At 36.4% G+C, this 13728-nt stretch overlaps 1 pseudogene; it reads left to right on the top strand.

Annotated features, from left to right (window-relative positions):
* The first annotated feature begins 420 nt into the window (after positions 1–420).
* LOC124864521 lies at positions 421–13592 on the top strand (annotated as a pseudogene).
* Positions 13593–13728: the final 136 nt, after the last annotated feature.

The following is a 13728-nucleotide window of genomic DNA, read 5'->3' as shown; positions in this document are numbered from 1 at the left end:
TCACTCTTCTGCTTTTAAACATATCAGTTATTCACTTTTTTGGTTAGCCAGGGTTGTTTATTCGACGTCGTATTGATTTAGGCTGATCTCAGTAAGGTCGAAAAATTATTTATTCAGTTATTCAGCTCGAAAAAATAAAAATTCACTACAAACAGAATTATATATTTTACCCCTTCATTTCTGGTACTTTCGAAAATCTGAGTGTATTACATCAGACAAACACAACTACTACTAATAATAATAATAATAATAAGAATGATAATTGCTATGATTATTTTCGCTGTTGGATTCTTGATATTTAAAATATTTATAATTTGCAGGTCTACATTAGAAATAGTTTTCATGAAGGAGCGTTCCTCGTGGCCACCTGCAGGTGGCAGCAAAGACAAATAAGTCTAAAGTATCACAAATTACGAGGAGAGAGAAGAAGCAGAACCCAAAGAGACTGTCACGATCATCCTCATGACGAAGAAAGAAAAAAATGGAAAGGAAAATGAGAAAAAACTGCTTGTAATTAAAGTCACAAGCTGTCATGTGTACTCTGTATAATAGGACGGAAGTGTTCTTGTAGTGCTCCACTGTTGCTTTCTCATTGCATCTTATCAGTTCTCCTCTGGCTGCTGTTTGCGCATTAAACTGTAACTAAACAGTTAGTAAACTTTGTTGAAATCGAGACCTTTCAGTCCCCAAGGGATTGTTAGAAGTTGAATGTGGAATTCATCCACAGAGGAGCGTTAAAAGCGCCAATATATATTTAAAATGTATTAGGAGGATAGCGAAAACAGTATGGCAGACAGAAGCACTTACAACGTTGTGATTTTGGGTGTGGGATTTCTGTTCATTTTCACCGCCTTCACCACCTGTGGGAACGTTGAAGTAAGTTTTAAAAATATCATCTTTCTTACCCGGTGCTTTTTTAAACCCGGTTTTTCGCAAATGGTTAAAGTTTGAAGAGGACCTAATAAAAAAAAAAAAAAATGTATTACCACCAATTCGAATTTAAAGTCATCATTTATTTGTTTTGTTTCGTATTGTAGCTATACGTGTTGTAAATGAAAACATAAATTAGAAAAACAGTCTGCTGATGTACTGTGAGCAGAAGGAAACAGGAGTCAGAGGAATTAGTCAGGCGCATCTCGTGTTTCTGATTTTCTGAAATGGTCAGTGAAATGATCAAATAGGATGAATGACCTAAGGCAAGAGGCTGCTATGGACTCTTGACAACCTTGATCTTATTTTACTCAGAGATTTTCTTCTCATTTCAGCAAACTGTGGTGAAAAGTTAAAAAAATTCAACGTTCAGTGGGAGTGGTTACCACAGGTAAAAAAAAAAAAAAGCTTATTTTACAAACTTAAAACTTATAAAGAGTTAACTGTGTTTTCTTTACCTCTTCCACAGTTTAGGGATCATCTATGGTGTTTTTTCATTCTCCAATCTGCTTGCACCAACTGTTGTTACAGTAATTGGAGCGAAACTGACCATGTTTTTCAGTGGCCTACTCTACAGGTAAACCTGGCTGTGCTGAATACAGAATGAGCAATGAGAAGGAAAATAATGTTACATGTGGCTCATGGCTGTGCTTTTGTTTAGTGGTTACATTGCAGTATTCATCATGCCATCTACTTGGTCATTTTACCTGACCTCTGTTCTCATCGGTATTGGAGCAGCCTGTAAGTTCCCATTCCACAAATTGTCTCCTTATATTTCTGAGTTGATTTTTATTGTTTTTCTAAATGTTTTCACTGAAAATGAAGCTATTATCTTTCAGACAACTTTACGCACCATACATAATTTTAAAGGAAATGCCTCCTCACGGGTAGCTGCAAATTTTGGTTGTGCTTTAAAGTTTTGGAACAAGTGCGTCTTTCTTGACTGGCACTGTTTCAATCCACAGGAATAATACCACTGGACAGGTGCAGTGGTATTCTGGTGGCTTCCAGTTTATAATAGGCTTTTGTCATATGGGTTCCCGCTTGTTCTTGAACATCATAACCAATCTCCTATATGTGGGAATGACAGTTTGGGGCAGTTGCAGTTGGGAGTTCCCCAAAGGACAGTGATCTCAAACACACAATACTAGTTTTGAAATTGGACAAATTGGGCTTCTGGAATGACTTTCCCTAAAACTTCAACCTCATATGTGTTAGAAAATTTGTAGACTATGCTCAAAAGTGTAAAAGAAATACCATAATAGAGGAGCAGTCAAAAACCAAGCCACAACTATGTCAGAAGCTTGGTTACAAAAAGTCTGTGGTCAAAATGCAACTCATAGCCTTGGAAAGCTAAATTTGATTATTGCCAATGATGAGTGTATGTAAACTTTTCACTGGCTCTATATTTATGTAATTAACACATACCTGAATATTATCCATTTTTTCTAAGCCTAAATGCTTACACTGAGAATACATGCTGAAGGAGCACACAGCGTTTTAGGAAGATATTAAAGCTTGTAAGTAGTTCAGTGTGCTTGCCGCAGGTTTTTGCAGCCCATGGAAGCTCTGTTTGTCTGTGGGAAAAAAAAAAAAAGTTGTGGTTAATCATGCGTACAGGGATTATGGCGCCCTCGAATACGATGATGCTTTAAACAGTATATCCTGAATTAGATCTTAAATGGGTTAGGAATTGCGTCTCCAAGTAACACAGAGCATCTTGGGTTTGCTCATATTGGTGAAAATATGGAGAAAGCCCTTTACTGAGCATTTAAAGGGAAAACATGAAAATAATATTCAGAGCAATTGCCTTAATGCCCTAAATCATGGCAGTGAGTTGCATTTTATCATGTCTTTGGGCTACTGTATATTTAGATGCATAACTTACTGTATATACACAACATAATTTGTCCTTTCCTGATGGCAACCAACTGAGTTGTGAATATTCTTTTCCTCTCCCTGAACTTCCCACAGTGCTCTGGACGGCTCAGGGGCGATTTCTGGTGGAAAACTCAGAAGCTTCCACCATCAACAGGAACACCGGGATGTTCTGGGCTCTTCTACAGTACAGGTGGGGAAGTTATACTCCCGACTCAGTCACAATAGGGATGCATTCATGCAGAAATTCTGGTGCTTTTTTTTAAAGGTTTGCTCAAAACACAATATTTCAGTACCTGGATTATTGTACATGGAAACCTCAATATAACAGCAACTTTTAGGGAATTAAATGTTAATGGTACATTTTAAGATACTATATTTATAGTATATTTAAGATTCCACATATTCGTCTGCTTTACTGATCCCACCAAAAACATTTTTTAATTAGTACGTAATGCTAAAACACAACACAGGATTTAATTATATTAAGTTGCCAAAATTCCTGTCCAGAGTACATTACACTTTGACAGGATATGTTTCTTTGCTCTTTATTTTCCATAATCATATTTTAATAAATCATGTTGCCGTCATTAGTCTCTCTTTGCTAAAACTAAATACATCAAAGCTCCTTAAAACCCCAACAGGCAAGTTTTGGCCCTTTTGTTTCTTGGATTAGGTCCATTTCTCATGCATGCTGTCTTGGACAGCTAATTTCTGTTTGCTCCAATTTGCAAATTGAATTAGTATTATAATTACATTGGCTGTCACCTGTGCCAAAGCTCCCAATAGGGCAATGCTAATCTGACTCTGCAGGGATGATCACGGCCGTAATAAACTTATGATTCAGTTGCTCACAGGCAGCAAATGCAAACAGAATGCCGCTGTTAGCATTCATGAGTAACCTCTGCCTCCCATCACTGGGGCGCTGGGACGGAGATCATATTTATGTGGATATCTCATTAAAGACAGAAATGGGTCTAGATATTTAATGGAACATTTTATTTTACGGAACCTCACAGTTTTTATTTAATGTGAAAACATCATCATGGGCAGAAATTCAGTTTTTTTTAAAGAAATACAATTAACGTAGGCAAGATTTTGTACCGCTCAAACGTCATTTTTCAAATGGTTTACTTAACACCCTGCTGAAGGTTTTTTCTTTAAATTACATTAATCCTCCAAGTGGAAAAACGTCAATTAAAAGTTACAGCTTTTAAGCTCTAAATAGCTTAAAAAGGCTTGATGCACGCAAATTGTGCAATCCACAAAAAATCGCAGAGGTGGGACATTTTTAAACGGTAAAATGTTTAAAACTCACAATAACCTGCTCTAATTGTCATGAAATGTCATAAGGTTTTTGTCATTCGTGATTTGCCTGCATAATTTCTAAGTCATCTGTGAGAACAAGAAGTTGTGGTTATTGTTCAGTCATAGCCTGTTATCTAGAGAGGGCCTTGCAAAAAAATAAGAAAAAAAGCCATTTTCAAATCAAGTAAAGGACAAAAAATGTGGGATTACTTATTGTTGCGAAAAAATTATGGAATCACTGTGTAATTTCTATTTCTATCCACACAAATCAAATTATGCGAGATGGTTTGTAGTCAAAAAGACCCCTAGCTGATTGACAAAAAACATAGCTCAAGAAAGAGAACCATCAGCTGAAGCAAAGGGAACAGATAATCAAACTGTTTTACAACAGTTAATCAACATTTTGCAAAAGATGTTGGTTGTTCGAAGTCAGCCATTTCTAGAAAACTGAGAAAATACAAACTAAATGGGAATTATATAAAAGAGAAATAACACTGAAAGAAATTCAAGCGTCATAATAATAATATAAAACTCAAAGCAATATTCTTTGAAACAAATCAGCACTCCCTTTATTAAGTTGAGATCATAGAAAGCTAATCAGTCCAAGGTTGAACAAAACAAACCAAAACCAGGATGCTAGCACTATAATGTTTAAGACAAATCTAAAGCTGTGTATGCAGTGTTTCACTTTCTCATAACAACATATCTTATTTAAACCAGAATGTTCAGTTGCCATGGTTTCAATTAATAAAACATTTTGTACAAGCACCTTCAGACATAATCACCTGAAATCAAACAAACTTCAGACAGGGTACAACTTTCCTGCAGCTCTGAACTCAACAGTGTTGTTTAGTCATCTCTTAATAGCAAACCAATAAAAACTTTAAAGCAAACGAATTGATGGGCAAAATTCAAATAATTGTTCAGAAAATATTTTTGCCTTAGAGGGATTCTTATTTCCAACCAACTCCAAGGAAGGAAGTGGTCTTAAATTCATCTCATTTGTACACAGCCTGTCTGACTATTGATTGCTGAAGTGCAAGATTAATATTTTTCCTCAATACGTTCTGCAAATGTGGATTGTTAAAATCCATTAAGGTTTTATGTATTCCACAACATTTTCAAAAGGGGTCCCCAGATGCGGTTCATGCATAATCTTTATCTCAGGGTGGAACACAAAAGCTTAAAGCCATAACACAATTTCAACAGCTTTATGCAACTGTCCTATTGGTTAAAAAACACATAAGGACAAATTATTTTTAAAATTTATTTCTAAAATCTAAAAATTTCAACAAAAAAAAAGTATATAGGACATGTAAGGGATCAGATTTAGCCAGGGTGGGAGCAGGGTTAGGGACTGCATATATAAAGGGGGCTACCACTGCCCAAACCTCCCCTACTCCCCTAGGTGGTGCCCCGACTGAATTTCAAATAAAACCTATCTTCTAACACCTAATTGCAATCCATTTGAGTACATTTCTGATCTTTATTTCATCTTCAAAATAATATATAATATAATATAATATAATACATGCATTATCTTTGGGTTTACACACTTTTCACTTATATCAACATGCAGGAATAATAGATTTGCGTAAAAAAAAAAAGAAGAATCGTGATGTTTTTGTCTAATTCATTCATCTGGGTTTCCCTTTTCCCTTTCAGAAAATGTTTACGCCCTATTTAAGCACACCCTTGAAAATACTGCAAGGAAAAGCATACAACTTGACCTGCAATCATGCTCAAAATGACACACAGACTTACTGTTGCACAGCAGTACGTTTTGCATCATAGCATTTGATGTGTTGCATTATGGGATTTTCAGGGGAGACAACATTTGTATGGATCTTTTATCCAATGACAGGCAGAGGCTACATTTTGCATTCCATTGTGGGGATTTCTGCAGGTGCTACGCTCCATAAACTTCACACAAAGAATGCTGACACAGAGATAACTTGGCTTACAATGAATATATATTGCACTATATAATACATAAAGAGCAATTGTGGGCAGTCTGTATTTGTGATTTAAAAGTTCCCTAAAGGAAAAGTGGGCTGCATACTTATATTGGGGGAAAACAAACTCTGCTAATGATCAGAAACACACCACAATACAAGCGTTTTCAATTCATTTATAGAATCACTTTAATTTGCAGCATGCTGTTTGGGAATCTTTACATTTACCTGGACTGGAATGGAAAATCAGAAATATCAGGTAAGGTCAGATTTGGCTAATGTTGATTATAAAAGCAAAATGTCGCATGAGGATGCAAGTGAAACATCATCACAGGATTATAAGAGTGGCTGATAGTTCTGAATCTGTTTTAGCTTGATGGTATTAAACTATCTGGCGCTTTTTAATAAAGCTGTTTATTTTAATCTCAGACAGCAGCAGGAGGAACATTTTTCTGTTCCTGCTGGTCGCCTCCATCCTTGGCACTCTCAGCTTCCTGGTGTTGAGGACGAGCCATCATGAAGAGGAGATGCTGTCTGAAGAGGAAGGGCAGTTGCTGCTCTCGACTCGCACAATGTAAAGGACCATCCTATAGATAATTACGCCTTTTCTCTGTGGTCTTACAAAATCAACCTGAACATAGTGAAACCAGCACTCAGGAATAACATAATGAATCAAAGAGGAAATAGTTGTGAATTTACATTTACATTTTCCTTGATAAAACCTGTCAGAAAATTATTTTTCTCCAAATTGCATGCCTTGGAATTTCCAAGTGTTTGTCAAGATGATCTTAATACTACAGCTTTGCAGGCATTTTGAGCCAGTTTTGTTCTTCAAAGAATGACGCTGAAAATCTTTGCCTAGGTCATTGCAATTTTGACAAGTCAAGCCCAGTCACAGCACTCAAGAAAAGTAGGGTGCAATTGGGCAGATCCTGGACAGCTATGATGGCGAAGCGATGAGTGTGGCAAGAAAGGCCCTCAACGTATTTTAAGACCTGTTTTATTTTTCATGAATGTAGATGGAGTATGCATGAAAACATGAAAAGAAAGACAGCTGAAGGTCAGTAGGGTGGAACATGCTCATACACAGAAGCTTTTCAAAACGACACCTAAAGAAGCTGAAATCAGTAAATCTCAAAGAAATTCTGTAAGGATACAAGCTTTAACAAAACCTCCATCTCTTTTATTCTTGTGATAGTACATTATGTTCCGTGTTTTGCCAGAAACACGTATTTGATCCCTGCTCATTGGTTGACTTTGAGAGCAAACACTGACTCCTAGGAATCCTGCAGGGAGAAATTCCCTCCTTCTTTAAGCTGTAATTCACTTCATGTTTCCTCTCTGGAGTATACACATGAATGTCTCTTTGTGTCTGTGTAATTTATTTTAGCTGATGACTTTGAGCACTGTAGAAGGTAACATTAATGTCCGTTCTGCTGTTTAGGTACAAGAACAGGGCAAACACTGCTTTGCAAGATACCAGGACAGAATTCCGTAAGTTTTTATTTAGATGTTTTTAAATATCACACACTCAGACAATAAATGCAGTAAAAGTATCCTGATGCTACAGTTTAAATGGGGGAAAACTCTTACTGACAGTGCCCTCCAGATATAGATGAATCTCAGGTAAAGATGTCTAAAAAGCAAAAGCAAAATCTTAGACTTAAGAAAATTGCTACATTTCTCTAACAGTGAGCTTGCCATCTCCCTTATTATATGTGGTGGCAAATAAACATCGGTCTTCATCTAAAATTCTTTGTAAACTGTTTAATTATATCTGACTGTAGATGGGGCAGTTTTAGGTGATTTCTCTTGCCTTTCCCATTTTGAAGACTAGCCAATCTAAATTGACTTTTTATGTGTGGTATATCATATTTATGCCCCAGGTAAATAATAAAAACCACAAAGGTTCATAGTAAATAATGCAAGGTTGCAGTTGTCTTGTAGTTATTGTTAGAGCTTCGTGATTGTGTTAGAAAGATTTATTTCTTAACTTTGGACTTTTCCCATTAAATATATACTCAAATCAGAGGTTGTAATGTTATGTTATGACCCACACAATCCAGAAGACTGGAAGACTTTCCAGGATACACTCATAAAAGGTAATTGATAAAGAAGCTGGCTGTGGGCAAAGTGTTGTATCCAAGCATTTTAATGGAAAGTTTAGTGAAAGGAAAACATGTGGTAGAAAAGGTACACAAGCACCAGGGATAAGAACAGCATTGAGGGAATTGTAAAGCAAAGCTCATTCAAGAGTTTGTAGAAGATTGACAAGATCTGGACCACGGCCTGAGTCAGAGCTTCAGGAGCTAACACACAAAGAGGTATCCAGGACATGGTCTGGATGTTACATTGGCTGCGTTAAGCAACTCTTAAACCAGAGACAATGTCAAATGCATCCTACCTGGGAAAAAAAACAACTGGACTGCTGCTCAGAAGTCCTTTTCATGGAGATGCTGATTTTATTTTCCAGTAGGACCTGACACTAGCTCACACTGCTAAATGCACCAATACCTGCTCTAGAGACCATAGTATCACTGGGCTTGACTGGTCATCAAACTTGCCTGACCTGAATCCTTGAGAGAACCTATAGAGTGTTGTCAAAAGCGAGGTGAGAAACCAGAGCAAACAATGATGACCTGAAGGCCACTATCAAAGCAACCTGGGATACCATAACACCTCAGCAGAACCACAGGCTGATCTCCTGCATGCCAAGCTGCGTTTATGCAGTAATTCATGCAAAAGGAGCACTTGCTTAGTATTAAGCGCATATGTCGTACAGTACATAGATATACAGTGACTTGCGAAAGTATTCGGCCCCCTTCAACTTTTCAACCTTTTGGAAAAAATATAAGATAAATCTATATACAATTATTCCAACAAATATCATAATTAACAGAAATAAACAATTAACACATATTGCTCTGTTTTTAATACTGTATGATATGATATTATATCAGTACTTATGGTTTTTAGAATTGAATTACTGAAAAAATGACCTTTCTTATAATATTCAAATTTATTGAGATGGACCTGTGTACTGTGTAATCGTAGAACAATGATTACATGATAATGTATGCTAAGCATGCTCCATTGTATTTAGAGCCACAATGCTTTTTGGTAAAAAAAAAAAACCTTAACAGAACGGGAAAAAAAATTAATAAGGAATACAAAAACTAAGCATTGTAAGAACATGTTCACTATGTTAAATAAGATATAAATCTGCACATTACTTCTTTTCTAATTATCTCCACTATGAAACCGTTGGAGGAGCAAGTCTGTTCAAACACTAAATACTGACTTCATGAAATAAATATCTGACATTTACTTAACTGTGGTGATCATTAATATGTTTGTCTTTAGCTTTGTGTTGCTCATGATATCGCAATATTGTGTTGTTTTGACACAAGAGTTTTCACAGTTGATATCAAACCATTAGAGGTATAAGAACCCAAACAAACCTGACATTTGTCTTTTATTTCCTGGTGATTTTGTATTTGCGTCACATCTGACTGCTTCCATTCTGCAACTTGCAGGCAGTCGGAGGCAGTTTTGTTTTTCTTCAAGTGAAACTTGCTTTCATGTGGATAAAAATCTTCCTGGTTCGCGACAGAGTACACAGACAGTGCCTTGGTGCGAGTTTATCTCAGATTATCTCTCTGTTTGTCAACTGGAAACTCTGCCATGCTTGCTCCAGCTTTCAGTGCTGCCCCGGGTTGTTTAGGTGATCTGATTGCTCTTTGTCTCGTGTGTATCTTGTGCGCATGTAGATTTGTGTGCACCTGCCTCCAAAGATATCAGGTTTATCAAAGATGCATGCTGATTCATGTCAGAAAAGGGCATCAAGGCATACATAAACAAACCTACTGGGATTTCTTCCCTAAAATCTAAATTTCTCTAACAGCCTGAATGGAAGCCTCTCCTGGGCGCTTTCTTTTCTGCATTTAAATGTAGCTCTTTAGCTCATTTTTCTCATCATCTCCCAGCACTGAACTTTAATTCTCAGAAAGTGGGGCTTTAATGTCTGCGTTTTAATTCACGTTTATTGCAGCAGTAAAATAGGTCTATTTGTTCAAAAAAAAAGGTTTTTATTAGCAATTCAAATCAGTGCATTAGATTTATTTATTTATTTTTACAGAAACCATCCTACGTCTATTGAAGACTGAAACTATAATGCTCCTGAGTCCCTGCATGGTATACAGCGGTACGGGAAATGTAAGAAATCTTTCTGCCTGTAGTTCAGTGCTGGAAGTTGGAGTACAAAATACGTCTCTGTTTTCCAGGCCTTGAGTTGTCTTTCTACAGTGGAGTGTATGGAACGTGCATTGGAGCAACTGCCCACTTCGGGGAAGCAGCCAAAGGTTTGATTGGGATCTCTGGGATTGTTGTAGGCATTGGAGAAATAGTAGGTGGGTTTACTTGCTGCTCAAAGAGATTTAAAAATCATGAGAGGTTCTTGAGTTCATGCAAGTGTCCTCTGTCCCAACAGGTGGAGGTTTGTTTGGATTGCTGTGCAAAAACAGTCGCTTCAGACGAACCTCAGTGGTGTTTCTGGGAATGGTGGTCCATTTCATCGCCTCCTACTTGATCTTCCTCAACATCCCAGATGATGCGCCTGTCGTCGGGGAATCCACCACCCAGAAAAATCCATTTTTAAGTCCAAGGTGGTTTCTCTTGTTATTAAACAGAATGCAGGATTCATGAAAGGTAGTTATTATTCATGTCATGTTATTAATAAGCACTCTGTTTTCTCCCTTAGTGCATCCATTGCTCTGTTGTGCTCCTTCCTGCTTGGACTTGGAGATAGTTGCTTCAACACACAGCTCTACAGCATATTGGGATATGTTTACGCCGAACAAAGCACGCCTGCTTTCGCCATCTTTAAATTCATCCAGGTAATCCTCGGCTGCCAATTCTCAGACATTGTTAGCAGAGCCAAGCAAAGCTCAGTCAAAATGTTGTCCTGTGAAGTGTGAAATAAATTCAGCTGAAGCCTCATTAATAGGGATGGAAGGTGTCAGAAAGGCAAATCTTCACCTCTACCTCTTTTCTTTGCTGCAAAGTTGATCTCTGACAAAATACCTCTAGGAATATCTTGTGATGTTGTCTTATATTGCTTTTCAAATAGTGGAACATGTTTTTGTCTTTTCAAGGTATTAAAAAGAAACATACTTCTAACTCTAGGTTGGCACGTAGTGCTGCGTATTTGTCCCCATACAGATTTCTTCTTCTTGTGCAGTTTTCAAATGATAATTTTTTGAAAAAATGATTCCCTCTCTACAAAAATCATGAATTACCTTTAATCAACCACAGTTTGGTTTTATTTGGGTTCAGCTCCACTTGCCACGCCCAAAGCCCCATTACTATAGAATCTAAACATCCTTTAAATACAACCTGCCTGATGACATGACGTAGGCTAAGCGATTTCAAAAGCATGATGCCCAGATCTAAAGACATTCAAGAACAAATTAGAAAAAAAGTTAATCACATCTATGAGTCTAGAAATGGTTACAAAGTCATTTTTAAGGCTTTGGGCCTCCAGCGAACCACAGAGAGAGTCATTATCCACAATGGGAGAAAACATGGAACAGTGGTGAACCTTCCAAGGAGTGGCCGGCCTACTAACATTACTCCAAAATATATTGAAGCCTCTTTCAGGAAATCACAGAAGAACCTCGGAAAACATCTAAAGCAATGCAGACTTCACTTACTTCATTTAGTCATTATTTAGAATTTAACAATAAAAAAGAGACAGGGCAGATGTTGTCTGTCAATGAATTGAAATGTGAAAACTACAGCTGATCACAAAAAAACACAAAGGTTTCTCACTTTTGTCAACAAAAATCTTGCTGGTTGATTTAGGGAGCAATTTCCTTTTTCACATAGGATAATGTTGTTGTGGATAAATGAAATACTCATCTGAAAACAGTTTTTTGTATTTACTCAGGTTAGCTAATACTAAGCTTTACAGAATGATCTTAAACATTTAATTATGAAAAAGCATAATCTGAAAAAAATAGAACTGATTTTCTCATGGTTCTCATATTATTTTAAAGTTAATTTATTGCAAGAATTCATTTCTAATAATAATGATGATTTTCTGCTGACAGCTAATGAAAACACAGCATTTAAGATTAGAATACTACATCTGACCAATAAAAACAAAAAAGCAATACTGCTCTCAACCCTTTTTTTAACAAACAACATTCTGACAGATATTTTAAAACTGTATTTTAAAGAGAAAAAAATATCCATAGGTGATGCAACTTAATTAAAGTAATAATACATTACATGTTTTACTGGGAAGTTGAAATTCTCTTGTTTCATGTAAAAAAAAATTAAGGTCCCTAAAATTTTAATACCGAGAGGAAAAGGGAAGGTTTCCCGCTAACCGCGACTTTGAAATTCAATATGGCTGCCTTCCATATAAAAGTTAATAAATGCCGTTGTAAATTAAAAAAAAAAAGCACTTTATTCTCATTTCTGATTATTTGTATCTCAATAAATCTTTCACACACACAACTATGGAAATTGTTTTAGTTAATATGTTTGATTTAGAAGAAATGCATTGTTATTATAGAGAATCTATATCTTATCTATTCCCAATAAATTTTCAACATGGTTAAGTTGGCTTTGATATGTTTTCCAGATCCAAGGTCCAACTTCAGAAGTAAATGGAAAACAACAGACATAGTCCCTAGCAACTTGTTCTTGGCTTACTGTTCTCCACTTTATTACAGTTAATTTGTACATACATGCTTAGCAAATAGGTAATGCCAAAATTTCCAGTACCACTAGATGTAGCTCACATATCACTAGTGTAAAATGCACCACAGTTTGAGAGACATGGCTATGCTCTACAGATGAGATGTTGCAAAGCTTGCAGTTCTTTCTTCTCATAACTAACAATGAAACTGTGTCCTTTGTTAGTCTGTTAGTGCAGCAGTGGCGTTCTTCTACAGCGGCTACCTTCTGCTGAAGTGGCAGCTCCTGCTTCTGGTCATCCTGGGCTTTACTGGAACTCTCTGCTTCTTCATAGTTGAGAGGATGCAGGACTTTTCCATGGATTCACAAGAATATTGAAAAGCAGGCATTTCTGGTCAGAATCATTTGTGTCCTGGAAACATAAGTAATCCTGAAACACATTTCTGAATTTTTGTATTGTCCTATTGTTCAATCCTATCGATTCTCACATTGTAATAGAATAATATTATAGACCATGCATTGGAGATTTTTCTTATGAGTTGGCTCTTCACTACACAGTTGCACCCCATTCAGTCTTATGCTTAAATCTTAATAACCACAAATTTTCTTGTATGCTTGCATTATTTGTAGCTCAGGTTTGTCTTAATAAAAATGCTAATTTTCTATGTATCTAAACCGTTTTTTATTAATATAAATGAGACTAAATAATGCCTGACAATCACTACTTTCTGTTGTGTTTGTACATCTTGGTTTATAATGTAAATGTTTTTTCCTTTTTGTTAATTTTTGAATAATAAAAGTTTATTGCATTTTGGAGTTCTGCGACTGAAGTGAATCAGGCATGCTCCCATTGTTGAAAGCTATACACTCAAATGCACAGCTATGTTTTGTGATATTTAGAATAGAATAGAAATATCCTTTATAATCCCACAGTGGGGAAATGCAGTTGCGT

This window comes from Girardinichthys multiradiatus, chromosome Y (genome assembly GCF_021462225.1).
Source record: "Girardinichthys multiradiatus isolate DD_20200921_A chromosome Y, DD_fGirMul_XY1, whole genome shotgun sequence".
NCBI lineage: Eukaryota > Metazoa > Chordata > Actinopteri > Cyprinodontiformes > Goodeidae > Girardinichthys > Girardinichthys multiradiatus.
This window is presented reverse-complemented; position numbering and strand designations above follow the sequence as displayed.